General features: G+C 43.7%; 2 pseudogenes; both read left to right on the top strand.

Annotated features, from left to right (window-relative positions):
- The first annotated feature begins 521 nt into the window (after window positions 1–521).
- LOC129524827 (cytochrome P450 2C23-like) lies at window positions 522–24,269 on the top strand (annotated as a pseudogene).
- A 1,855-nt stretch (window positions 24,270–26,124) lies between these two features.
- Window positions 26,125–27,311, top strand: LOC101136678 (tropomyosin alpha-4 chain-like; annotated as a pseudogene).
- Window positions 27,312–27,774: the final 463 nt, after the last annotated feature.

Here is a 27,774-nt window from a genome sequence, read left to right as displayed (position 1 = left end):
TTTTTATAATTTGTGAAGTTAATTATTTGAACAGTTTCAGAAAGCTATGAAAAATAAAATGAAGTTTTATATGTAATGAATCATCAATGCTGAAAAAGAAAAAGTACATATAATGGGGATGCTTAGAAATTCAAAGAGAAAAGTTGCAGATTTTCTGAATAAGAGGTAGGGAAGGATGAACCCTTCTTAATCTCAAGCTTCAGCAAAGTCAACAAACTCAAAACCTCTTTCCATTGTTTTTCCAAGTCCAAGAACCCAGAGCAGCCTTTGTCCAGCAGGGACAGACCGGTTCCAGATAAATGTCCTGTGCTGCTGCTTCTGTCCTAGAGAATATGTTTTTGCAATGAATTTAGGGAGATAATATCTTTCCCCCAAGCAGCATTTCCAAAGGTATGAATATCAGCCACGGTAGCCAGCTGGGCTGCTCCTCTACAAGCTTTTGCTTTCTGACTGGTGACCCAGATGGTTGCTAACACCAGGGATGAAGTGGAGTTGCTGGAACCCGCTGCTCGGCTCTTGCGATGTGCGTCACTTGCCTGATTTTCTTTTTGGTATGGAAGAAAAGTCACACAGGGAGGGCTTCTCCCAGCCCAACTCCCCTTCCCATGATTGGGAATAGGCTGCAACGAAACCCCAAGGATGCCCTTGCATCTCTCTCCAAGATAAGGGGCTTTGATTCCAAGGCTGGTCATCTCTAGGCCAGGTTCTGCGTCTCAGACCACTGCGGGCCAGCAGTCTTACCTCAGCCTTTCTTAGTTCTTCACATCACGGAGCTACTTTTGGTTGTTTATTACTGTCATACAAGACAGATATCCTCTGGCTTTAGGACTGGAGCACTGCAGAGCAGGTAGTGAGGGTGTTAACCTAACTTGAGTTATTGGTTGAATTCTAGTGAATGAGAAAATCCTGGGGACAGAACATATTTTAATTGGAAAGCTTCCAATGCCCCCATCATATAACACCAAAAAGCAAGCCATGGAAATGTAAAAATGTAATAAATTGGATCACCTGAGGTCAGGAGTTCGAGACCAGCCTGGCCAGCATGGCAAGACCCAGGCTCTACTAAAAATACAAAAATTAGCCGGGTCTGGTGGCACGTGCCTATAGTCCCAGCTACTCAGGAGGCTGAGGCAGGAGAATTGCTTGAACCTGGGAGGTGGAGGTTGTAGTGAGTCGAGATTGCACCACTGTACTCCAGCCTGGGTGACAGAGCAAGACTCTGCTTAAAAAAAAAAAAAAAGTAATAAATGCCCTTGGATATTATTACTATTATTTTACACTAAGTGATCCATGGGAGGCTTTGTGATCCTCTTTCTAGAGAGTGATCTCCACTCCTCTCCGCAACACCCAGCTCTAATGCAGCCCAGCTTGGCTACCCTGGCTGATATTCGTACCTTTGGAAATGCTGTTTGGGTGAAAGCGTTGTCTCCATAAATTCATTGCAAAACGTGTTCTCTAGGACAGGAGAAGCAGCACAGGACATTGATCTGATGGTAAGCCTCAGCACTAATTTCTTAGATAAACATTCCATGAGCCATATTTTTTGGCAGGGTGCCCTTTAGAGTCTGGGAGCATTGCCATGAACAAAAGAGGAGGAAAAAACCCTGCCCTTGTATAACTTAAACAATTCTAATAAGGAGAGTGAGACAAAACCAAAACAAGTCAACACATGTTAAGTATTCCTTATCAAAATGTTTGGGACTGGAAGTGTTTCAGATTTCAGATTTTTTCAGATTTTGGAATATATATATATATATTCCAAAATATATATATATAGTGTGTGTGTGTATGTGTGCATGTGTGTGTGTGTGTGTATATATATATATATGGTGTGTGTGTGTGTGTGTGTCGGAGTCTCACTGTCACCCAGGCTGGAGTGCAGTGATGTAATCTTGGCTCACTGCAACCTCCGCCTCCTGGGTTGAAGAGATTCTCCTGCCTCAGCCTCCCGAGTAGCTGGGATTATAGAGGTGCACCACCACATCCGGCTAATTTTTGTATTTTTAGTAGAGACTGGGTTTCGCCATGTTGCCCAGGCTGGTGTTGAACTCCTGACCTCAGGTGATCCACCTGCCTCAGCCTCCCAAAGTGCTGGGTTTACAGGTGTGAGCCACCGCACCCGGCCATGATTTTGGAATATTTGCATATACATAATGAGATATGTTGGAGATGGGCCCCAGGTCTAAACATGAAATTAATCTATGTTTCATATGCATCTTAATGGACCTGAAGGTAAACTTTATATACTGTTTTTAATAATTTTGTGCAGAAAACAAAGTTTTGATTGCGTTTTGACTGCAACCCATTACATGAGGTAAAGTGTGGAAATTTCCACTTGTGGTGTCATGTAGGCATGCAAAAAGTTTTGAATTTTGAAGCTTTTCAGATTTCAGATTTTTGGACTAGGAACACTCAACCTGTAATACTGTAATATACATATATATGTTATATATATATATCATCATAGTATTATAAGTGCTGTAGAAAAAATAATGCAGAGAAGGGGAACAGAGGTAATTTTTTTAAAAATAGATTTTACTTTTTAGAACAGTTTTAGGTTCACACCCAAACTGAGTGGAAAATACAGAGAGTCCTCATATACCTCCTGCCCCTACACATGTACAATGTCCCCCACTACTGACCTCTCACACCAGAGGGTCCATTTGTTACAACTGATGAACTTGCATTGACATGTCATCGTTATTCAGAGACAATAGTTTACTTAGGTTCTCTTATGATGTTGTACATTCTGTGGGTTTGGACAAATGTGTATGACCAGGTACCCACCACTATAGTGTCAAACAGAATAGTTTCCTGCCTTGAAAATCGCCTATGCTGTGCCTGTTTATCCCTCCCTCCCGCCAAGCCCTGGCAAACACCGATCTTTTTTGCTGTCTCCATACTTTGGCCTTTTCCAAACTGTCATATAGTTGGAAGCATACCATCTATCACCCTTTCAGATTGGCTTCTTTCACCTAATAATATGCATTTAAGTTTCCTCCATGTCTTTTCTTGATTTGATAGCACATTTCTTTTTAGCACTGAATAATATTCCATTATCTAGATGTACCATAGTTTAGTTATTCATGTACTTACCGAAGAACATCTTAGTTGCTTCAATTGTAAAAATGCTGCTACAAACATCCACGTGCAGGTTTTTGTGCAGACATAAGTTTACAGCTCTTTTGGGTAAATACCAAGGAGTGTGATTGCAGATCACATGGTGAGAGTATGCTTACTTTAAGAAACGCCAAACTAGGCAAGGTGTGGTCAATTATACCTGTAATCCCAACACTTTGGGAGGCCAAGGTGGGAGTACGGCTTGAGGCCGTAGGTTCAAGAAAAGCCTGGGCAATATAGTAAAACCCCATCACTACAAAAAAAATCTAAAAATTAGCCAGGTGTGGTCCCAGCTACTTGGGAGGCTGAGGCAGGAGGATCACTTGTGCCCAGGAGTTAGAAGCTGCAGTGAGCTATGATCAAGTCACTGCACTTCAACACAGGCAACAGAGCAAGACCTTGTCTTAAAAACAAACAAACAAAAAAACTGCCAAACTGTCTTCCAAAATGGCAGTTTCATTTTTTGTATTCCTTCCTAGCAATGAAGGAAAGTTCCTGTTGCCCCACATCCTCATCACCATTTGGAGTTGTCCATGTTTTGGATTTTGGCCATTCTAACAGATGTGTAGTGGTATCTCATTGCTGTTTTAATTTGCAATTTCCTAATGATATATGATGTAGAGCATATTTTCATATGCTCATTTGCCATCTGTCTTATTCTGTTTTCTGCTACAGTAATAGAATACCACAGACTGGGTAATTTAGAAAGAAATGAAGCGTTTTTTTGGCTCATGGCTCTGGAGGCTGGGAAATCCAAGATTGAGGGGCCACATCTGATGAGGGCCTCTTGCTGTATCATAACACACAGCCAGAAAGCACGCACGAGAGACACAGCAAAAGAAGGCCAAACTTCACCCTTTTATCAGGAGCACAGTCCTGTGATAACTAACCCAAGCCCACAATAACACTAATTATTTCAGGAGGGCAATGCCTTCATGACCTAATCACAAGTCTTAAAGGTCCTGTCTCAGCACTGTTACCATGGCAATGAAATTTCAGCCTGATTTTTGGAGGGGACATTCAAGCTATAGTACCATCTATAGATCTTTTGTTGGTGACATGTCTCTTCAGATCTTTTGCCCATTTTTATGTTTTATTTTTGAAACAGAGACTCGCTCTGTCACCTGGGCTGGAGGGCATGTTTCCATAACATTATATAACCTCCTGTAACTAATTTCAAGTGGTTGCTTTGAATTTAATTGCATGAATGTAAAATAAGTTTCAAAACCAACCCCTAGTTGTTGGATACTTTAGTACCACATTTTCCTCCTTGAACAACACCACCATAAATATATGTTGGTTTTTTTCTTTTTTTTTTTTAGAGATGAGATCTCACCATGTTACCCAGGCTGGTCTTGAACTCCTGGGCTCAAGCTATCCTCCCACCTTGGCCTCTCAAAGTGCTGGGTTTACAGGCGTGAGCCACTGTGCCTGGCCAATATATGGATATCATCCTTGAAATAGTTTGTACCTGCATAGTGAGCTCTCCCTGAACCCCTTATCCTGGCTGCTTCCTCCTCACCTTTAGTTTTAACTTAAATACTACCTCCTCATAAAAGCCTTCTCTTACTTATTTTATTAAGTTCTCCCTTTGTCATCCAACACAGTATACTCTTTATCACTTTATAGAATTATGCTCAATTTGTATTGCAAATGTAGTTTGTTTGGCTGTTTATTTCCTGTCATTTTCACCAGACTTTCCATGAGGAATCCTGGGCTGTGCACACTGTCTGACATAGCATAGATGCTTAGTAAATATTTGCTGAGTGATTGCATATATAAATGAAGGAAAGAATGAATGCAAGTCAATGCCTCAGGTTGAATTCCTAAAATGGAACTGATGGAGCAAAGGCTAAGCCACATGTAAAATTATTACTTAATTTCTCCCCAAACCTTCAACAGATTTCACACTAGCACTTACACAGGTGCTTGCATCTCTTTCCAGTTGGCCAAAGAGTACGACTCTGTTTACACCCTGTACTTTGGATCCTGGCCCACCATGGTCTTCCATGGATATAAGGCAGTGAAGGAAGCTCTGATTGATCAGGGTGATAAATCCCTTGGCAGAGGACATATTCCAATTGTTGATGATGCCCAGAAAAGATATGGTATGTTTCAAATCAAAATACAGGTTAATTTTCTTTGGCACCTGAATATTTAGCAAAAAATGTTGATTAACTAATTCAACGGTGTCTGTTCTGCACTAAGCAACTGACTAGATGCTACCATACTGCAATGCAATTCTGATACTAACTACCCAGAGTTAGCATAGACTCCATAGATCAAGGACACAGTCCCCAGCAAGACTACCCTCACCTCAGATGCCAGCTGCAAATTCAAGGGTCCCCAGGTCACCCATATTTCTTATCAACTGACTAAAAAAAAATTCAGAGTTTCCCATGACCCTTTCAGGTATGATAATTTGCTAGAACAACTCATAGAACTCAGGAAGTTGCTATACTTACAGTTTTATTCTATAAAGGATACAAATAGAGAATCCCATAAGGTGAGGTCTGGGAGGCTCTCAAACATAATGTATTACCTCCCGGGCACACCAATGTGTTCAGCAGCCAGGAAGCTCACCTGAGCCTCAGTGTCCAGAGTTTTTACTAGGGTCTCATTACATGGGCATGATTGATCGAATCATTGGCCATGTCATTGAACTCATGAACTCAGTCTCCAGCCTCCTCTCCTCCATGGAGGTTGAGAGTTCAGGCTGATATCACTTGGCTCAAAGCCCCAACCCTCTAAACATATGGCTGGTCTTTCTGGCATGGCTGGCCCCCATCTTAAAACTATCCTAGAGCCCACCTGAATCATCTCATTGGCACATACTCAGGTGTGATCCCAGGGATCCGCTATGTTCAAAAGACACTTTTTTTTTTTTTTGAGATGGAGTCTCGCTCACTGCAACCTCCACCTCCCAGGTTCAAGTGATTCTCCTGCCTCAGCCTCCCAAGTAGCTGGGATTACAGGCATCTGCCACCATGCCCAGCAAATTTTGTATTTTTAGTAGAGACAGGGTTTCACCATGTTGGCCAGGCTGGTCTCAAACTCCGGGCCTGAAGTGATCCACCTGCCTTGGCCTCTCAAAGTGCTTGGATTACAGGTGTGAGCCACTGTGCCCGGCCTACCAATGGCACTTCTAACACTCAGGAAATTCCAATGGTTTAGAAGCTCCCACAAACTATGAACAAAACATATATAATTGTTTGTTTGTTTAATTATATGACAACAGATGCTCTGGTAGCTCCACTGAGATGAACATCAGAAACAGACCCGAAGTATCCTGCAGGTTCATGCTGTGAATCTAATTGAGATAAAAACAATCTGAGAACCTTTGAAATAAGAGTTGTTACCCAGAGGTCTCAGGGTTGAGGGAGCTGGAGCAGTCATGCTTGGGGTGTAGTTTCCCATGACACACAGGATGCGGTGGCACTGTGGCCACAACAGCAGACAATGACTAGACATAAAAATCACTGTGCTTTCAATGACAGCCTGGACACTAGGGGGATGGAGAGGAGGGAGGGTCAAATCAGGGGTGTCACGCACAGGGAGCTACAATGGTACCAGCCATGTTTTAGTTCTTCAGTTGGATAATAGGCTCACAAATAATTCCTTTTGTTATTATGCTTCAAAATTTAGATGTGTTACATATATTCCTTTATATGTATCCAGTAACACACAATACAAAAAATTTAGGACAGTCTGAAAGTCTCCTCCAAACCACTTAAAATTATAAAATTGCAAGTCCTGGAAAAGTAGAAACTAAATTCTTTCAAAGCATATTTATGAATCATTAGTTAAATACAATGCAGTGTATTTAGTGCTACAAGAGAAGTGAGTTTTGGCCTCTCTCACCTAAGATCAAGGTACATTTGTTTACTAAAGAAGCAACCAATGCTTACCACTGAGTTTAAGAAAAAAGAAAAATAAAAAAAGAAGAAGTAACCAAGCTCTCCTTCTACAACCTCCCTTTTTGAAAAACAAGTTGATTATATTGGGTATGCATGACCTTTTACATTAATTTTAAAACTGGAGCTGGAGGCCACTGGGCTAGATTGCTCTGAAAAGGGGGGAAATTGTTGGTCTAAAACTTGCAGTTTGGGTAACTCTGAAAAAATTGGTTTCCAAACTTTCCTTAAAATTCTTGTTACCACTCCTTACTAGCCTGTAATGGGAACAGATAATTCAGCTCGTCCTTCCACTAACCTTTCTATTTTAGAAAATAACAGAGAAAAGAGCCATTCATTGATATTTTAGTTTTCCTTCTCTATTAGTTCCCTAGGGCTGCCATAACAAAGGACCAAAAATTTGGTGGCTGAGAACAACAGAACTTAATTGTCTCACAGCTTGGGAGGCTGGAAGTCTGAGATCAAGGTGTTGGCAGGGTTGGTTCCTTCTGAGACCTGTGAGGGAGAATCTGTTCCGTACCTCTGCCTTAGCTGCTGGTGGCTTTCTGGCAATTTTTGGAGTTCCTTGGCTTGTAGGTGCATCACCCTGAGCTCTGCCTTCATGTTAATGTGACATTCTCCCCGTGTGCGTGTCTGTCTCTGTGCCCAAATGTCCCCTTTTTATAAGGACGGTCATATTGGCTTAGGGCCCACCTGTGACCTCATTTCAACCTGACCTCTGTAAAGATCCTGTTTCCAAATAAGTTCACATTCACAGATATTGGGGGTTAGGGTGCCAACATTTTTCTGGGGGGGAAACAATTCAATAAGTAATACCTTAGTAAATGGAATAACTGCTAAAATACTAAATAGCTTTCTGAGATCTTTAATTATTTTTTTGTTATTTATTTATTTAAGAGACAGGGTCTTGCTATATTGACCAGGCTGGTTTCACAGTCCTGGGCTCAAGCAATCCTCCCGCCTCAGCCTCCCGAGTGGCTGGGACTAAAGGCAAGTGCCACCACACCTGGCTAATTTTTGTAATTTTTGTAGAAATGGGGTCTTACTATGTTGCCCAGGCTGCTCTTGAACTCCAGAGCTCAAGCAATCCTGCTGCCTTGGCCTCCCAAAGTGCAGGAATTACAGGCATGAGCCACCATGCCTGCCCTGCTTTCTGACATCTTTAAATAGCTATAACATAGTGCTGCATATTCCTGGAATATATGTCTAACTAATCAAGTTGTTGAAACCTTTCCTGGTAACTGTTGACTCAATATTTTGCCTCATTTCTTTTTTTTTTTTAAGTTGAGATTGGGTCTCACTATGTTGCCTAGGCTGGTCTTGAAGTCCTGGGCTCAAACAAGCTTCCTACCTTGGCCTCCCAAAGAGCTGGGATTACAGGTGTGAGCCACTATGCCCCACCTCTCATTTCTTAATCTTTACATTTTTATCTCATTGACAGATGGCAACAGATCAAACTCTTACTTTATTTTATTCATCTGAGCCACATACCAATATTAGAAGCTATTGTTCATTCACTGAAATGCAAAGTTTAAAATAACTTAGTGTTCTTAGAGGCATGGATAAACAGCCCCTCATGCCTTATCTGAGGGAGCACAGATACTATAACATTTTTGGAAAGGAATTTAGTAGTATCTATTGACATATAAATTGTAGAGATCTATGGGAGAATCTGGCTTACATAAATAGGAACAACCCACTATGCAATTATGCAACCCATCCACGCACTTCACACTGACACACTGGGGTGTGGAGGGCATTGCTTCCTTGAAAAGCACCAGAATTACAGGGACGCAGGTGTGAGAGACAGAAGTAAATATACTTAAAAATAGATATATTTACATAAATACATAATATGTTACAGCATATATTTATAATTTATAATATATAAATATTATAATTATATATTATGTGTATTATATATTAATAACTATAATAATATAAATATATGATATACAAATATATGTTACATAAATTTTATTTGATTTTTGAGACAGGGTCACCATGGCTGGAGTGTAGTGGCACCATCATGCCTCAGGTGATCCTCCCACCTCAGACTCTCGAGTAGCTGGGACTACAGGCACCATGCCCAGCAAATTTTTGTATTTTTAGTAGAGATGGGGTTTCACCATATTGCCCAGGCTGGTCTCGAACCCCAGGACTCAAATGGTCTGCCTGCCTTGGCCTCCCAAAGTGCTGGGATTACAGGCGTGAGCCACTGCGCCAAGCTAAATAAATATATTTTAAATGTGTACATATAAATTCACGAGTTTCTCCATAAAGAGTGAGGAGACATGGGAGAGCCTTCCAAGTATCTCTTGTTATGTGACAAACCTCCCCAAACTCTGTGATGTAAAGCAACCAGCATTTTTCATCCTTATAAGTTCTGTGGGTCAGGAATCTGAACGGGGTACAGTGAAAATGGCTTTTCCCTGATCCACTAAGCCTGGGGCCTCAGCAGACATCCAATTTTTTCCACCCTGAACAGCTGCGTGGATTCAAATGGCTGAGGGCTGGAATCCCGCTGAGGCTTCTTCACTTACAAGTCTGGCTTCTGAGCGGGGATGACCCCAAAGCTGAGGTCAGCTGGGAGCATCAATCGGAGCATCTTTATGGTCTGCCCACCTCATGGCTTGGCGCCTGGAACCCGGGAGGGAGCCTCCTGGGGGACATCTAGAGAGCGAGGCAGAGGCTGCGAAGCTTCTGCCTATCAAACCTCAGAATGTATGGCCACAGTCTATTCATTGCAAGCAACTCCCAACAGCCAACCCAAATTCACAGTGAGAGGAGTAAGGCCTCTCCTCTTGATGGGTAGGTGGTGTCTACACCGCAGGAGAGCAGGAGGGACGGGATATCGCTGCCAGGCAGATGAAGGGGCCCTCTGAGCAGCCTGGGAAAGACCAGCCCCAGCGGTGGGAAGGACACCGGGAGACGGGGAGACTCAGAAGCCAAGGAAGAAGAGTTGTCAGTTGGGTTCATGGACCATAGATGTGGATTTGGCCAAGGAGGTGGTGTTCACATCCTTAGCAGGAGCCATGTCAGTAGAAAGAGGGCAGAGCTGGGCTGCAGTGGGGTGAAGAATGAATGGGAAGACTTCTGCTCCCATGCACAAGGAATGGCGGAATGACCTTTTCATTGAAACTACTATTACATTTGGATAAAATATTCTTTCCATGGGCAGAAAACTTTGTTTTGTTTTGTCTTTTGGGATGGGGTCTTGCTCTGCCACCCCCTGCTGCAGTGGTGCATTCATGGTTCACTGTGGCCCTGACCTCCTGGCCTCAAGCCACACTCCCAACTCAGCCTCCTGGGTAGCTGGGACTATAAGCATGTGCCACCACACCTGGCTAATTTTTTATTTTTATTTCTAGAGATAGTGTCTCACTATATTGCTGAGGCTGGTCTCAAACTCCTGGCATCAGGCTATCCTCCCACCTCAACCTCACAGAGTGTTGGGATTACAGGCATGAGCCACTGCACCCAGCTCAGGCAGAAAACCTTTAATATTTATGAGTATTACAATAAATATAATTTGAGGACTTCCAGTTTTAGCTTGGAGAAGTAAAAAGCTAGAAAAGCATTGCTCTACCCATAAAAAAAAAAAAAAAACACCTCAACAGTAAATTAACTTTTCTTGAATTCTCAGAGAACTGAGGGTTCAGGGAAAGGTGTTACCTGAAAGCTAGGAAAGACAGGCGACACAGGGCTGGAACACGTGCTGGCCTGGGACAAATAGCACTCTCGCACAGTATAAGGTGATTCAACTAGAAATGTTTCATGAATTGCTAATGGCCAAGTGAGGGCTGGCAAGAATATGTGAAGTCCTAGGCGGGCGAGCAAACCTAAGGAAACAGAAGAGGCTTATCTCCTCTCGCAGCCCTTTCCTCTGGGTGCACGACCAGACTCCCACAGGGATGATCAGGGACAACCTTGAGAGGCTTGCCATGGTGCTTGCTGGGGAAGAAGAGTGGCCACTGCTGGAACTCCCCTGATTCCAGGCGGAGTCGTCTCTCCTACTTGCCCTATGGGGCAAAAAGGCTTAATAAGCTGGACAAAGGGCATCAAAGCTGCAGTCTGGGCTGGGCGTGGTGGCTCATGCCTATAATCCCAGCAGTTTGGGAGGCTGAGGTGGGAGAATAGCTTGAGTCCACGAGTTTGAGACCTGCCTGGGCAACATAATGAGCCCTTGTCTCTACAAAAAAAAAAAAAAAAAAAAAAAAAAAAAAATTAGCTGGACATGGTGGCGAGCGCCTGTAGTCCCAGCTGCTTCGATCCTTTGAGCCCAGGAGAAAGGATCTGCTGAGGCTGCAGCGAGTCTTGATGGCGCCACTGCACTCCAGCCTGGGAGACAGAGCAAGACAATGCCTCACAACAAACAAAAAGCAAAGCACCCTTCACATAGCTCATGATTATAGTGAGTCCCTGGAAAACACACTGTCCCCCTCTCCCTCCATCATATTTGCCTGGCATATACTCCAACCCCGGAAGAATTCAACCACCTGTCTTCTCTGTGTTTGTGCTCAGAAAATGAGCACTTCTAGGGAAATTCTCACAAGAATTAGACCAGCTTCCCTTTACATTTATACCTGCAGACCTCGACTAGTGTCTTGATCGGCTCGGTTAGTTCCTTGATTTTGCTCACTTTTCTACTCTCGGAGACCCCTTATTTCTCCTACTAACCCCCAATTATGCACTTACACTCTCAGAGCCATTGAATCATAACGGATTAAAAAAAAAAATAGGCCAGGTGCGGTGGCGCACGTCTGTAATCCCAGCACTTTGGCAGGAAGAGGAGGATGGATCACCTGATATCAGGATTTTGAGACCAGCCTGGCCGACATGGTGGAACCCCGTCTCTACTAAAAATACAAAAATTAGCTGGGTGTGGTGGTGCACGCCTGTAATCCCAGCTACTCGGGAGGCTGAGGCAGGAAAATCGCTTGAACCTGGGAGGCAAAGATTGCAGTGAGCCGAGATTGTGCCACTGCACTCCAATCTGGGCAACAGAGCAAGACTCTGTCTCCAAAAAAAAAAAATAGAGGCATCACCAAGGAACTCTCTCTCCTCTTCAACATTTTATCTATAGGTCTAGCTGCCTCTACACCCATATTCTCCTTTTTTCCTCTGGTTGCAACTGAAAAAGTGTACCTTCTCCTGACTGGGAGAATCTCCACCTGTGCCCCAGGTCCTGCAGCATCTCACCTGCCTGAGAATCTGACCTCTTGGGGAATGCTTTCTCCCTCAGGAATGATCCATTTTTCTCTGTGCTTGACCTGAGAACCATTTCTCTCCTGTCTGTCATGGGCCCTATTTATTCAACAGTTTTAGGGTGCTGCAGGCTGGACTTCCCACAGTTCTTTAACAGCTGCCTTCTGGTAGAATCAGCCAAAGGGAGGCAATGGCAAGAGAGTGGGGAGTGGAGGAGAGAGGAGGCTAGGGCTAGCATCTCCCCCTAGGCTGTATGTCCCCTGCCGCTCCAGCTCCTTCAGGACAGACCCGCTTTGGTTCCGGCTCTTGTCAGGTAACCCAGCCCCTGAGCTCCAAGGATGCCAACTCCTCCTTCTGTGCCTCCACTGGGAGGTGGTAGCCACTTACTGCTGCTAATAATCACCAGGCTGGCTTGCTGCCCTGGTGTGGCCTCTCAGTGTTTCCATCTCCTTTATGCCAATTCCCTGGATTGAGTTTCCTCTGTTTTAAATATTTAGGCCAAGCACAGTGACTGACTCCTATAATTTCAGAACTTTGAGAGGCTGAGATGGGAGGATTGCTTGACTCCAGGAGTTCAAGACCAGCCTGGGTGACATAGCAAGACCTTTTCTCTCAAGACGTTTTAAAAATTACCTGGGTATGGTGCCGCACACCTGTATCCCAGCTACTCGGGAGGCTAAGGTGGGAGGATTGCTTGAGCCCAGGAGCTCAAGCCTGCAGTAAGCTAGGTTTATGCCACTGCACTCCAGCCTGAGCGACAGAGTGAGATTATATCTCTTTAAAAAAGGAGGTAGGGCTAGGCACAGTGGCTCACATCTAGAATACCAGCACTTTGGCAGGCTGAGATGGGAGGATCACATGAGGCCAGGAGTTTGATACCAGCTTGCCCGAGATAGTGAGCCCCCATCTCTAAAAAAAAAAGAGAGAGAGAAAAAAAAAAGTACTCCTGCAATCGCATCTAACAATTTTCAGGCCAGGAGTGGTGGCTCACGCCTATAATCTCAGCACTTTGGAATTTGGGATCATTTGATCTCAGGAGTTTGAGAAAATAACAATTCTCATTATTATTATTATTATTATTATTATTATTATTATTATTATTATTATGACAGCTAACATTTATGAGTACCTTTTATGTGCCAGATACTCTACTAAGGATTTTGCATGCATTATCATATTTAGTCAGCACAGTAGTCCCATGAGGAAGATACTATTTTTTGTTTTCATCCTTCATATGAAGTTATTGAGGCAATCGAAGTTACATAGGCCAGGCTCAGTGGCTCACACCTGTAATCCCAGCACTATGGGAGGCTGATTGGGAAGATGGCTTGAGCCCAGGAGTTCGAGAGCAGGCTGGTCAACATGGTAAGACCCTGTCTCTACTAAGAACTACAATAAATAAATAAATAAATAAATAAATAAATAAATAAATAACTAGCTGGGCGTGGTGGTATGTGCCTGTAGTCTCAGCTACTCGAGAGGCTGAGATGGGAGAATCACCTGAGCCCGGGAGGTTGAGGCTACAGTGCACCGAGATCACACTGTAGCACTCCACCCTGGGTGACAGAGTGAGACCCTGTCTCAAAAACAAACAAACAAACAAACAAAAGTTAATTAACTTGCCCAAAGAAGAAAGTGCTGGAGATAAGATTTGAATGTAGTCTGATTAGTTTGAGAGCCCATACCACTAAGCATATTGCCTCAATATACTAACACATTTATTTTTATTGTTATGTACTGTCTCTCAGATATTGTCCATATACATGCATATTTTACACAGTTGTATTTATAGTATATAGACATTTTTTCTTTTCTTTCTTTTTTTTTAAATTAGAGACAGGGTCTCACTATGTTGCTCAGACTGGTCTTAAACTCCTAGGCTCAAGGAATTTGCCCACCTCAGCCTCACAAATTGCTGAAATTACAGGTGTAAGTCACCATGCCCAGCCCAGAAATTTTTGCATACTAATTTCTTCTAAAATGTTATTAATATTTCTGATATTTCTACATAGTTTTCTTAATTATCATTTTCATAGTTGGTTGTTTTCCTAATATTGGTTTATTATAATTATGCAAACTGTTACCCAATTATTAGAACTTAGATTGTTCACAGATTTCTTAAATTAGTATTGATGGTGTGAAAGGAAAATAAATCTTGGGACCCCAAACTCACTAAACCAAAGGGAAAAGTCAAGCTGGGAACTGCCTCCCATTTTGGTTCCTAAATAAGATGGCTACAAAGATGAACAGCTACATACCTCCTTCACACTCTGCCCACCAGGAAATTCCTTGTGGGTCCCAAGGTCTTTACCCTAAAGCGTTTCTGTTAAAGTTCACCATGGCAATGCAAATTGATAGCTTATCTTCACAGATGGGAGACACAGGACAGAACTCAAATCATCCCTGTGCCCACCTGAGACAAATGCATATCTGATTGTCTCCTCTGACCTGCTGTCTACATTATCATATGTAAAAACACAGTTCCACTGAGCCAGATGAAGGCATGAATGACTATTTTCCGCTGTCCTCCCTTACATGAAAATTGTGTATTTCTGAATATCCCACCTGATGTGGTTTGGCTCTGTGTCCCCACCCAAATCTTATGTCAAATTGTAACACATGTTAGGGGAGGGGCCTGGTGGGAGGTGATTGGATCATGGGGGCGAATTTCCCCCTTGCTGTTCTTGTGATAGTGAGTGAGTTCTCACAAGACCTGATGGTTTAAAAGTATGGCACTTCCCCTTTTGCTCTCTCTCTCTCTCTCTCTCTCCTACCACTATGTAAGAAGTGCCTTGATTCCCCTTCGCCTTCTACCATGATTGTAAGTTTCCTGAGGCCTCCCCTGCTGTGTGGAACTGTGAGTCAAACCTCTTTTCTTTATAAATTACCCAGTCTCAGGTAGTTCTTTATAGCAGTGTGAAACAGACTAATACACTGCTCTTTCCCTTTTAAATACTGAAGCCCTCAAAATCATCTTTGGAGAAAGGCATAGACCTGTCTCCTGCACACACGTCCTTAACTTGGGCAAATAAACCTGCTAAAATGGTTTGAGACTTGCCTCAGTCATTTTCCTTGATTGATAATAGCATTGTAGTGTACATCTTATATCTTTTGTTGAATTATTTCTTTTTGTTTTTTTTTTGAGATGGAGTCTTGCTCTGTCGCCTAGGCTGGAGTGCAGTGGCGCAATCTCGGCTCACTGCAAGCTCCGCCTCCCAGGTTCACGCCATTCTCTTGCCTCAGCCTGCTGAGTAGCTGGGACCACAGGTGCCCGCTACCACACCTGGCTAATTTGTTTGTATTTTTAGTAGAGACGGGGTTTCACCATGTTAGCCAGGATGGTCTCGATCTCCTGACCTCATGATCTGCCCGCCCCGGCCTCCCAAAGTGCTGGGATTACAGGCGTGAGCCACCATGCCTGGCCTGAATTATTTATTTGTATAAATTCTTAAGACAGCAATTAATGGATCAAAGATAATTTTAATGGTTTTTGCTGTAAATGTTGCTTTAATTTCCAAAATCATTTCCAAAATATATAGCGATATGCAAAGTGACCAAATGAATGCATCAAATTTGCCACAAGCTTGATTTCTCTGGGTACTATAATTTTTAAGTGCTTGCCAATTTTGTAGATGTGGGATGAATTTCTTTTCTTTTTTTTTTTTTTAGATGGAGTCTCCCTCTGTTGCCCAGGCTGAAGTGCAGTGGTGCAGTTTCAGCTCACTGCAACCTCCGCCTCCCAGGTTCAAGTGATTCTCCTGCCTCAGCCTCCCGAGTAGCTGGGACTACAGGTGCGCACCATCACGCCTGGCTAATTTTTTTCTTATTTTTAGTAGAGACGGGGTTAGTGATGAATATTTTAAAAATTATGTATTGAACATCTTCCATGTGGAAGGTAAGAGACTATCATGTGTCACAGGAAATATCCTGTGACACATGATATCCTGTAACCTGTATCCAATCCTGTAACCTCATTCTAAGTTATAGGACACCAAAATCTAGAATAAGGAATTGCGCAAGTAAACAAATGATGAAAAAAGAGAGAAAATATAAATTGCATTAAAGCATTACAAAGTAAAGTTAAAGGAGAGATTACCTCCAGTAGAGAAGTACAGGAAAGACTTCAAAGAGAAGGTTTTTGAGATGGCTCTTAAAGTGATAGTTAGAAACTCAAAGAAGCAAAAAGAGCAGGAGCACAACTGTAAGCACAAGGGAAAGAATGAGCAAAATGAGGACGCAAAACAGCGCGGATGAGTTTAGTGAACAGCTATGCTTGGCCCATCACGCACAGAGTGGGAGCTGAGGGACATGCAGTAATGGCGGAAAGGCTGAGATTTTAAAGACATCAGTGTTGTCCTTGTAATTTGGTTTTGAGTAATATGGCAACTCTGTGGAGTTAGAGGACCGATAGAGGAAACTAGTCTGAGACAAGTGTAACTTTTTAGATTTCTGAAAATGTTAGAACCTGAAGTATAGTGGTGCAGTATGGATTGGCAGGAAGGGAAAGATGAGAATGACATTTTGGAGATGGAGTCAATCAATAAGGCTTAGCAAAAGCAGATATGTAAAGTGAAGGGCAAGAAGGATGAGAAGATGCCCCTAAGATTTGGATTTGGGAGCACTAGACATTGATGGTGCATTAAGAGAAATAGGAGGCCCCAGCGCAGTTGCTCACACCTATAATCCCAGCACTTTGGGAGGCTGAGGCAGGAGAATTGTTTGAGCCCAGGATTTTGAGACCAGCATGGGCAACATAGTGAGACCTCATCTCTGCAAAAATTAGCCAAGTCTGGTGGCGTGTGCCTGTAGTCCCAGTTACTTGGGAGGCTGAGGTAGGAGGATCACTTGAGCCCAGGAGGTCAAGGCTGCAGTGAGCCATGATGGCACCACTGCACTCCAGCCTGAGTGACAGAGTGAGACCGTATCTCCCAAAAAAAGTACAACATTTAAAAAATTTATTTACAATTTTAAAAGAAAGAAAAAAAGAGAAATAGGAAATTTAGGATATATTGTTCAAAGGAAGAAGCAAGCATTGGTATGAAACATCCTGGGTTCCGTTGCTCCACTGTTTCTTCTTATTCAGATGAGGCTAACATTAGCTGTAGTAAATTCTGAGGACAATAGAAACATAAACCCCAGATTGATTTGCTTCGAAGTTGCCTATCCTCTAATAGAGAAAAATCACATATAGAACTGAACTAAAGCAGAAGTTAGAAAGAGATTAAAGGTTAAAAAAAAAGAGAGAAAGAAAAAGAAAGAAGGAAAGAAAGAGACAAACCAACCAACCAACCAACCAACCAACCAACCAGCCAACCCAGGAAGTGGGTTTGTGAGATCATATACCATTTTTGACTGTTTTGTTTTGTTTTGTTTTGTTTTAACAAAACCAGACAGAGGACCCTTCCATTCTTGGGAATTTTCTCTACCTGCCAACCATCCCCCTTGTCCAGTTCCACCTTTTCTGCCTCCTTTGACCAGAACTTGGATTTTATTTTCTTTATAACAAACATTTCAACCCAAACCACAGATCCGCTGTTAAATTCCCAGCTCTTAATCCCTGATAAGGGGCACTGGAAACTTGAGGGAAAGCTGAGCTCTATGATACAAAGTACTTTTTTGCTCATTGCTTCTCTCCTAGGGCTGTTTTTCAGTAATGGAGAGAAGTGGAAACAAACATAACGCTTCTCCCTTATGATCCTGAGCAACTTTGGGATGGGAAGAAAAACGTTGAGGAGAGGGTGCAGGAGGAAGCCCAGGGCCTGGTGGAGGAGCTCAGAAAAGCAGAGGGAGAATTCCCTTGACTGTGCCCTTGGGGACATGGGGACTTCTTACACACACCGCCCCGTCCACGCTCCTCCCTGGGAAGTGACTCTATGATTACCCAAGATCTGCTCTCTCCATCACGGAGGGAGCAAGAAGTAAAGGGATGGGAGGAAGATGATCTCCAAAGCTATTTGTAACCCTAACCCTGGAATCCTTTTGTCTGGATTCATTTCCCAACTTCGGCACTTACCAGATGTGTAAATTTGGACAAACTAACTTTTCTGTTTTGTCCTTTTAAAAGTTTTTAAATTTTTATTTTTTGCTTTTTTGGACACATTTTCCTTCCTTCCTTCCTTCCTTCCTTCCTTCCTTCCTTCCTTCCTTCCTTCCTTCCTTCCTTCCTCCCTCCCTCCCTCCCCTCTTTCCTCCCCACCTCCCCTCCCCTTCCCTTCCCTTCCTTTCTTTGACGGAGTTTCACTCTTGTTGCCCAGGCTGGAGTGCAATGGCGCAATCTCAGCTCACCGCAACCTCTGCCTCCCGGGTTCAAGCAATTCTCCTGCCTCAGCCTCCCGAGTAGCTGGGATTACTGGCATGCACCACCATGCCTGGCTAATTTTGTATTTTTAGTAGAGATGGGGTTTCTCCATGTTGGTCAGGCTGGTCTCAAACTCCTGACCTCAGATGATCCACTCACCTTGGCCTCCCAAAGTGCTGGGATTACAGGCGTGAGCCACTGCCAACCAGCCTGACAAATTCTCCTTTTTTTTTTTTTTTTTGAGGCAGAATCTTGCTCTGTCACCAGGCTGGAGTGCAGTGTTGCCATCTCAGCTCACCACAACCTCCACCTCCCGGGTTCAAGCAATTCTCCTGCCTCTCAAGTAGCTGGGACTACAGGCATGTGCCAACACGCCCAGCTAATTTTTGTATTTTTAGTAGAGATGGGGTTTCACCATGTTAGCCAGTCTGGTCTCAAACTCCTGACCTCAGGCAATCTGCCCGCCTCGGCTTTCCAAAGTATTGGGATTACAGGCGTGAGCCACCGCGCCTGGCCCAAATTAACTTTTCTAAGATGCATTCTCCTCATCTAAAAATGAGGGGCTAAAAACCAAACCTCAGAATGAGGATGAAATAATACAGTATTTAAAACATTTACACAGTATCCAACATATCATAAATGCTCCGTAATATTACTTGTTGCTATGATTACTATTATCGCATCCATATAATATATGTTATTAGCAGTATAGTATAATACTACACAGCAATTGGTATCCTATGCTATAATATGATACTACTACTATATTTATTATGACATCCTAGGTTGGAGAAGTTTAGAGGAAAATGAACTCTATATAAATCTGACAGGAGGGAAGCCCAGGTCTTCAAATCCTGATGCAAGATGATTAAATTCTAAATGTGGGGGCTGCTATTTTCTCACATCGGCTCAGCCTTTTGACTCCACGTTCATCCTTGCCTCTGCTCCCTGCAATTTACCTGCTCCTTCCTCTTCAAGGAGTGTTTCCAGTACAAGAATGAGACATTCCTCTCCCTGATGGGTTTGTTAAATGAAAATTTTAAGGCCAACTCTGGACATAGTACTTATGAGTTAGCCGTGCTCCACAAGGAGCTGTTAAAAAAAAAAAAGAAAGAAAGAAAAGTAAAGTAAACTCTTTTTTTTGGTGGGGGGGAGATGGGGTCTTGCTCTGTTGTCCAGGCTGGAATGCAGGTGTATGAACTTGGCTCACTGCAACCTCCGCCTCCCAGGTTCAAGCAATTCTCCTTCTTCAGCCTCCTGAGTAGCTGGGATTACAGGCACCGCCTGCCTTGGCCTCCCAAAGTGCTGAGATTACAGGCATGAGCCACTGCGCCCAGGCTTGCTTATTTATTTATTTACTTATTTATTGAGACAAGGTCTCACTCTGTTGCCCAGGCTGGAGTGCAGTGGCACGATCTTGGCTCACTGCAACCTCCACCTCCTGGCTTCAAGTGATTCTCCTGCCTCAGCCTCCCAAGTAGCTGGGATTACAGGCGCCTGCCACCACACCCAGCTAATTTTTGTATTTTTAGTAGAGATGAGGTTTCACCTTGTTGGCCAGGCTGGTTTCGAACTCCTGACCTCAGGTGATCCACTCGCCTCGGCCTCCCAAAGTGCTAGGATTACAAGCATGAGCCACTGTGCCTGGCCTAAATGTTTTCAATATATATTTCAGATGAGCTAAGTGATATATATTATACACACACACGTATGTTTCTGAACATATGTTTATCTGGGAGTGGATGAAACACATGCATTTTCTCTATAGATCATTTACACTTATATAGCACTTACAGCCGGGCGGGGTGGCTCATGCCTGAAATCCCAGCACTTTGGGAGGCTGAGGTGGGCGGATCATGAGGTCAGAAGATCGAGATCATCCTGGACAACATGGTGAAACCCTGTCTCTACTAAAAATACAAAAAAAATTAGCTGGGCATTGTGGTGCGTGCCTGTAATCCCAGCTACTCGGGAGGCTGAGGCAGGAGAATAGCTTGAACCAGGAGTCGGAGGTTGCAGTGAACCAAGATCGCGCCACCGCACCGCACTCCAGCAGCCTGGCAACAGAGTGAGACTCTGTCTCAAAACAAACAAACAAAAAAAAGCACTTATATAATCAGTCATTTTTTTCCTTTTCTTTTTCTCTTTTCTTTTAGAGTTAGGGTCTTGCTCTGGCACCCAGTCTGGAATGCAGTGGTATGATTACAGCTCACTTTAGCCTCGAACTCCTGGGCTCAAGTGATCCTCCCACCTGAGCCTCTGTAGAAGCTGGGACTACAGGCACGCACAACTACATCTGGCTAATTTTTTTGTAGAGATGGGGTCTGACTGTGTTGCCCAGGCTGGTCTCAAATTCCTGGCCACCAGTGATCCTTTTACCTCAACCTCCCAGAGTGCTGGGATTATAGGCGTGAGCCACTGTGCCAGGCCATAGCCACTTTAGCCACAATGCCTTCCCAGATAGCATGTCATAGATCAATACATTATAAAAAGTTGATTATGTTTTCACATAGAAACAATTTTGTTGTTTGAAATTGGCCCTGGATAAAGAATTCTAAAGCAAATGTATTATACATTAATCGTGGGTGCTGTTAAATGTATTGAACAACTATAGCACAGTCACCAGTCCTTAGAATACAATTGAGCATTAAATGTCAGCTGGACAGAAGAAAAACATGTCAATGTATAAACACATATAACAACTCAGAATCTGAAAATTATACTTTGAGCTCTGTAAAATTAGCATTATTTATATAAAGTTCCCCCAAATATACATAAATGAAAGAAAACTACTACTCAACTATATCATATATATGCAAATTATAGCAAACATTTAATTCATAATAACCTGTTTACCCTTAAGCTCCCGGAGGGCTGGTTCCTTTAGAAACTCTGTCTAAGGCAGAAATGTTGCCATGATTTTGCAGTCACTTCTCACAGATTTCCTTGGAATCAGTTAAGGCATTTAAAATCATTCTACTTACTGAGGAGGTATATGAAAATGTCCTATTAATTCTGATGGACTCTCAGAAGGCTAGATGTGTATCTGGGAAGGAGGGGAAAAAAACGTAATAGCCAGGTTGTTTATTTAATCCTTCAAAATTTTTATTTAGCATCCATTGTGTATCAGACTTGCTTGGTAAAGGGAATAAAATGATGAGTCAGATAATACCCTACAAATTATCTCCCGATACTGGCAATGAAAAAAAAAATTTTGTAAATGGTAATACTGGCCAGGTGCAGTGGTGCATGCTTGTAATCCTAGCACTTTGGGAGGCTGAGGTGGGCAGATTGCTTGAGCCCAGGAAGTTCGAGACCACCCTGGGCAACATGGCGAAACCCCATCTCTACAAAAAATACAAAAAAAATTATCTGGGCATGGTGGAGCATGCCTGTAGTCCCAGCTACGCAGGAGGCTAAGGTGGGAGGATTTCTTGAACCCAGGAGGTTGCGGCTGCAGTGAGCCATGACAGCACCACTGCACTCCAGCCTGGGCAACAGAGCAAGACTCTGTCTCAAAAAATAAATAGTAATAATAATAATAGTACCTTGCAGTTGGCTTTCATAGCACTTGTCACTGTTTAATGATATATTATTTAATTTACTTCTATATTCTCCACTACACTATATACTCCCAGAGGGCTAGGACAGTGTCAATTTCCCACAGTGTCTATTAACAACTAGTACATGCATGGAATATTACAGGTGCACAATAAAAGAAATTTAAATAAATTTACTTATTAATTAATAATGATACAGTTCATCAGAATGTTAAGCTAATAAAAGAGAAGATTAATAATACAGTCCTTGCCTTCATGGAGCTTATAGTCTAATGCAAAGATCACTAAAACAAGCGATAACAATGAAATGCTAAGAGAGGGAGTACAAGCTGCTATGGGAGGAAGTGGCAGGAACTAATGTGAGCCAGGGAGGGACTTCTAACTCAAGGCCCACTGGGTACATCCCTCCATGGGCAGTGATTGAGCTAAGAGCTGAAGAGTGAGTAGGGATCAGTGGTGTGAAGATGGTAGAGAAAAATATACCAAGGAGGGGAACCAGATGTGCAAAGGCCCCAAGGCAGAAGAAAGCTGGGAATTAGAGGGGGAGAAAGAAAGCCGGCGTGACCAAGGCCAGAGCAGCAGGAGGTCAGTAGCCAGACCTCTGCCAAAGACCTGGGAGGCCATAGCAATGTTTCCTCTTTATCCCAATAGCAATGGAAATTATTTCCAGGGTCTAAGCCTATAGAGAATGATCATATTTGTGATGTGGAGGACAGATTGTAGCCATCAACCGTGGATTCAGAGAGAGCAGCTAGGAGTCGTTTTAGAGCAGGTTTCCTAGTTGCAGAGCCTAAAACAGGCATTTGTATGAGTGATTTATCAAGGCAATGCAATCAGGAGAAACTTGTATGTATGTGGATGAAAGAAACAGGACAGGAAGACGGAAAAGTTAGACATAGATGTGGTTTCGTGTCAAGTCTAGCTTCCACCTGATGCTTCGTTTTCTCTTGGCTGCTTCGTAGAACATCATGCAAAGGGCCATTCATTGTGGTTTTGCTTTTATAGATCAGAATTATGTCTAATGATGCTGATGAGCAGAGAGGCCTTTAAGAACTCAAAGCCTTTCGTTTCAGTTTAAAAATGGAGAGGAGCTTCTGAACCCCAAATTTTATATATGAGATGCTTGCCCAAGAGTGAGCCCTAATGGAATGGAGGACACATGGGTTCCATGCTGGCTTCTCATCCCCGGCCTGCCAGTACTTGACTGTGTGACCTCAAGCAAGTTATTTCATCTTGCATACTTCTATTTTCCCACTTTGAAAATGGACCAAACTCCCCAAAGGGGACTCTTAGCTCTGACATAATTTTGAATTGAAATTCAAAAATGAAATTGTAGTCACTGGATTATCTCAAGCACATTCTCAGAGATCCGGCTGTAGGAAGCCAGTGTTTATATTGCTCAACAAAATGGTGTTTGCCATTTCCACAAAACATGCAGGAGAGTGGGTGAAGCTGACAAGGAAGATGGCCCCACTAGAGTGAGGATTAAACACTTCCCCTCAATAGCTGCATTGCCAGGTAATGTGGAATAAGTCAGAATCCCCGCTACCCAGGTCCTCTCCTAGCCTCTGCAGGAGAACAAACCAATTAAGCCAGGAGGCTGAGGACACACCTGACCCAGCCTTCATTTTTCCTGAAACAAAGTCCCTGGTATTTGCAGCAAAATAGACAACAAGAATTCCATCAGGAGCAGAGCAATGGGTTGCTTAACAACATGTCTTTGACCTTAGGAGCCTTTTATTTTATTTTGAGACGGGGTCTCACTTGCCCAGGCTGGAGTGCAGTGGCGTGATCATGGTTTACCGCAGCCTTGACCTCCCTGGGCTCAAGTGATCTTCCCACCTCAGTCTCCCCGGTAGCTGGGACTACAGATGTGTGCCACCATGCCCAGCTAATTTTTTGTGTGTTTTTTGTAGATATGGGGGTCTCCCTGTGTTGCCCAGGCTGGTCTCGAATTCCTGGGCTCAAGTGGTCCGTCCGCCTCGGCCTCCTGGGAGCCTTTTCTAGGCCACTTTCTGTCACACATTGCGAGCACTTCCAGAGCATTTCCAGGTCACATTCATGATTCACGTCTCTGCAGACAAAGTTCATGAAGAAATTAATCATGTGATTGGATGCAATCAAAGCTGCTCCGTGAAGGACAAGACGAAGCTGGGCCAGCCTGCATGAGATACAATGATAAATCACTCTCCTTCCTTCTACTCTGCCCAGTGCTGTGGCCCAGGGCCTATTCAGACAGTGCACCATCCCTAAGGTGAGATGAGTCTGGGAAATCTGACTGAGATAGAAGGGGTGCTGGGGTCCGTTGCTGGGGCCTCTGAGAAGTTTCTCAGTTCTGTTGCTGCAAGAGAGGCAGTTAGAGTCACAGAAAGAACATAAGGCCAGAGTGACATGCCTGGGTTTGAAATCTGTCGCAGTCATGCAGTGCACTTTCAGGCCATTCTGTCACCTCTGGGGCCGTGTCTCTGTCTTCCTAGAATGAAGGAGGCTGACTTGGGGCTTCCAAGGCCCCTTCCCACTCTCATCTCAAATGTATGAAGGGAGCCCTGATTTCCATTCATAAGAATCTCATAGGAATGGAAATCTGATTTTTCATGTTGCATTAAAAAAGGGGGCAAGAGATGGAAATGGTACCTGCAGCTCTAGGGTAATCAAGGCAACTCTCACCTCCTTTAATCTTAATACTCTCCTCTCAGGATCACTTGTACTCCGACATTTGGGATATTGCTGCCTCTGACAGTTAACATTTGTAAAGCACATAGAATTTACCAAAATGTTTACATGCACACTGGGGATGTAGTCAGTCTTACATAGTGATTAAGGGTTTGGGCTTTACATTTAAACAGTTCCAAAGCATGGAGGAGGAAGAAAAGTTGCCACACCTGACCAAAATACTGCAAACAGAAACAGCCGCCAATCTCACTTACAAATATCAATGCAAAAGTCTATTGATGCATAGGTCTGGCATCATATTAAAAATACTATACCACTGGCTGGGCACGGTGGCTCACGCCTGTAATCCCAGCACTTTGGGAGGCCGAGGCAGGCGGATTACCTAAGGTCAGGTATTCGAGACCAGCCTGGCCAACATGGTGAAACCCCTCCTCTACTAAAAATACAAAAATTAGCAGGACATGGTGGCACATGCCTATAATCTCAGCTACTTGGAAGGCTGAGGCAGGAGAATCGCTTGAACCCGGGAGGCGGCAGTTGCAGTGAGCCAAGATTCTGGGCGACAGAGCAAGACTCCGTTTCAAAAAAAAAAGAAAAAACTACACCACTAACACAGGAATCAGGAACATAGCAGTGGTGCAATACCAGGAAATCCATCTTAAGAAAACTGACCATATAAATACAATTTTGTATAAATACAATGTATACAAAATTACATAAATACAAATTATGCAAAATTGTATAAATACAATTTTGACATTACATGATAATCTCATTTGTACAGAAAATGCTTTTAATAATATTTGACATCCATTCTTGATTTTTCTAACCCTTAGTAAAATAGAAATAGATGAATTTCTCTTAAGTCAATGAAAACACATCTCCCAAATTGTGCTTTTTGGTGAAAGACTGGAAACATTCTCATTAATATTGAGAATAAGATAAGGCCGGCTTACACCTGTAATCCCAGCACTTCGGGAGGCGGTGGCAGGCGGATCACCTAAGGTCAGGAGTTCAAGACAGCCTGGCCAACATGGCGAAAACCTGTCTCCACTAAAAATACAAAAAAAAAAAAAAAAAAAAAAAATTTAGCCGGGCTTGGTGGCCCGCGCCTATAGTCCCAGCTACTCAGGAGACTGAGGTAGGAGGATCGCTTGAGCCCAGGAGGTGAAGGTTGCAGTGAGCCGAGATCGCACCACTTGCACTCCAGCCTGGGCGACAGAGTGAAACCCCGTGTCGTAAAAAAATAAATAAATAAATAAATAAACAAATAAATAACAAGGCTATTTACCATTACAGTATAGTTCAACTGGAATCAGAAAAAAGTAACAAGAAATAAAACATGTAAAAGATGGAAGCAAAAACTTTAGTTGCTATCATCGTGCCTGAAAAACCCAAGAAAATTGACTCCTATAGTCAGTAGGAACAAATCCCCAAATCAACAGATATCGTGCAAGGGCGGGTGACCTCATCGCCCCGACGGCAGCTGGGCCGGGGCTGGGGGTGGCGGGGGGTGCGGGGCGGCCCCGGTGCAGGCAAAAGTTCAGTGGCCGAGGCGCGGCCGCGCAGCTGTCGTCCGAACCCGGTCGGGTCCGGGGCGCCCGCCGCAGGCGGTGAAACGCAAGATTCAGGCCCTGCCGCAGCAGGCGGACAAGGCGAAGACTGTGCGTAGGGCCTGCAGCGGCAGCTGGACTGGGGGCGCGAGAAAGCTGAAGGCGATGTGGCTGTCCTCAACTGACGCATCCAGCTTGTTAAGGAGGAGTTGGACGGGGCTCGGGAACGACTGGTCACGGCCCTGCAGAAGCTAGAGGAGGGGGAAAAGGCTGCAGATGAGCGTGAGAGAGAATGAAGGTGATAGAAAACCGGGCTATGAGGGATGAGGAGAAGATGGATTCGGGAGATGCAGCTCAAAGAGGCCAAGCACACTGCGGCCGGAGGCTGACCGCAAATAAGAGGAGGTAGCTCGGAAACTGGCCATCACGGAGGGCGAACTGGCCAGAGCAGAGGAGTGTGCAGAGGTGTCTGAACTAAAATGTGGTGACCTGGCAGAAGAACTCAAGAATGTCACTAACAATCTGAAACCGCCGGAGGCTGCATTGAAAAGTATTCTGACAAGGAGGACAAATATGAAGAAAAAATTAAACTTCTGTCTGACAACTGAAGGAGGCTGAGATCCGTGCTGAATTTGCAGAGATAATGGTTGCAAAACTGGAAAAGACAACTGATGACCTGGAAGAGAAATTTGCCCAGGCCAAAGAAGAGGGCGCGGGCTTATATCAGACACTGGATCAGGCACTAAATGAACTTGACTGTATATAACCAAAACGGAAGAGCCTTGTTCCAGCAGAAACTCTGGAGCTCCGAGTGTCTTTCTCTTCTCTTGTAAGAAGTTTCTTTTGTTATTGCCATCTTTGTTTTGCTGGAAATGTCAAGCAAATTATGAATACATGACCACATATTTTGTATCAGAAGCTTTGAGCACCAGTTAAATCTCATTTCTTCCTTTTTTTAAAAATGGCACCAGCTTTTTCAGCTCTATTTTTTCCTTTGCGTTGCATTTATTCCTAAGGTAGGCAGGGTATTTCCTAGTAAGCGCGGTCTCTTAAGAGAGAGGGCGGACAGTCACAGTGGCTCACGCCTGTATACCCAGCACTTTAGGGGACCGAAGTGGGTGGATCACTTGAGGTCAGGAGTTCGAGACCAGCCTGGCCAACATGGTGAAACCTCGTCTTTACTAAAAATACAATAATTAGCCTGGTGTGGAGGCATACACCTGTAGTCCCAGCTACTAGGGAGGCTGAGGCAGGAGAATTGCATGAACCCGGGAGGCGGAGGTTGCAGTGAGCGGAGATTGCACCATTGCACTGCAGCCTGGGCGACAAGAGAACAGGCAACCCCACACTTTGGAGAACACAGACTCCAATATCTAGTAATGGATCTATTTAAAACGCTGAAGAACATAACCATTTGGGTCAACCATTGGTCAGACGACAGGAGAGAC

The sequence above is a fragment of the Gorilla gorilla genome, chromosome 8, assembly GCF_029281585.2.
Source record: "Gorilla gorilla gorilla isolate KB3781 chromosome 8, NHGRI_mGorGor1-v2.1_pri, whole genome shotgun sequence".
Classification (NCBI taxonomy): Eukaryota; Metazoa; Chordata; class Mammalia; order Primates; family Hominidae; genus Gorilla; species Gorilla gorilla.
This window is presented reverse-complemented; position numbering and strand designations above follow the sequence as displayed.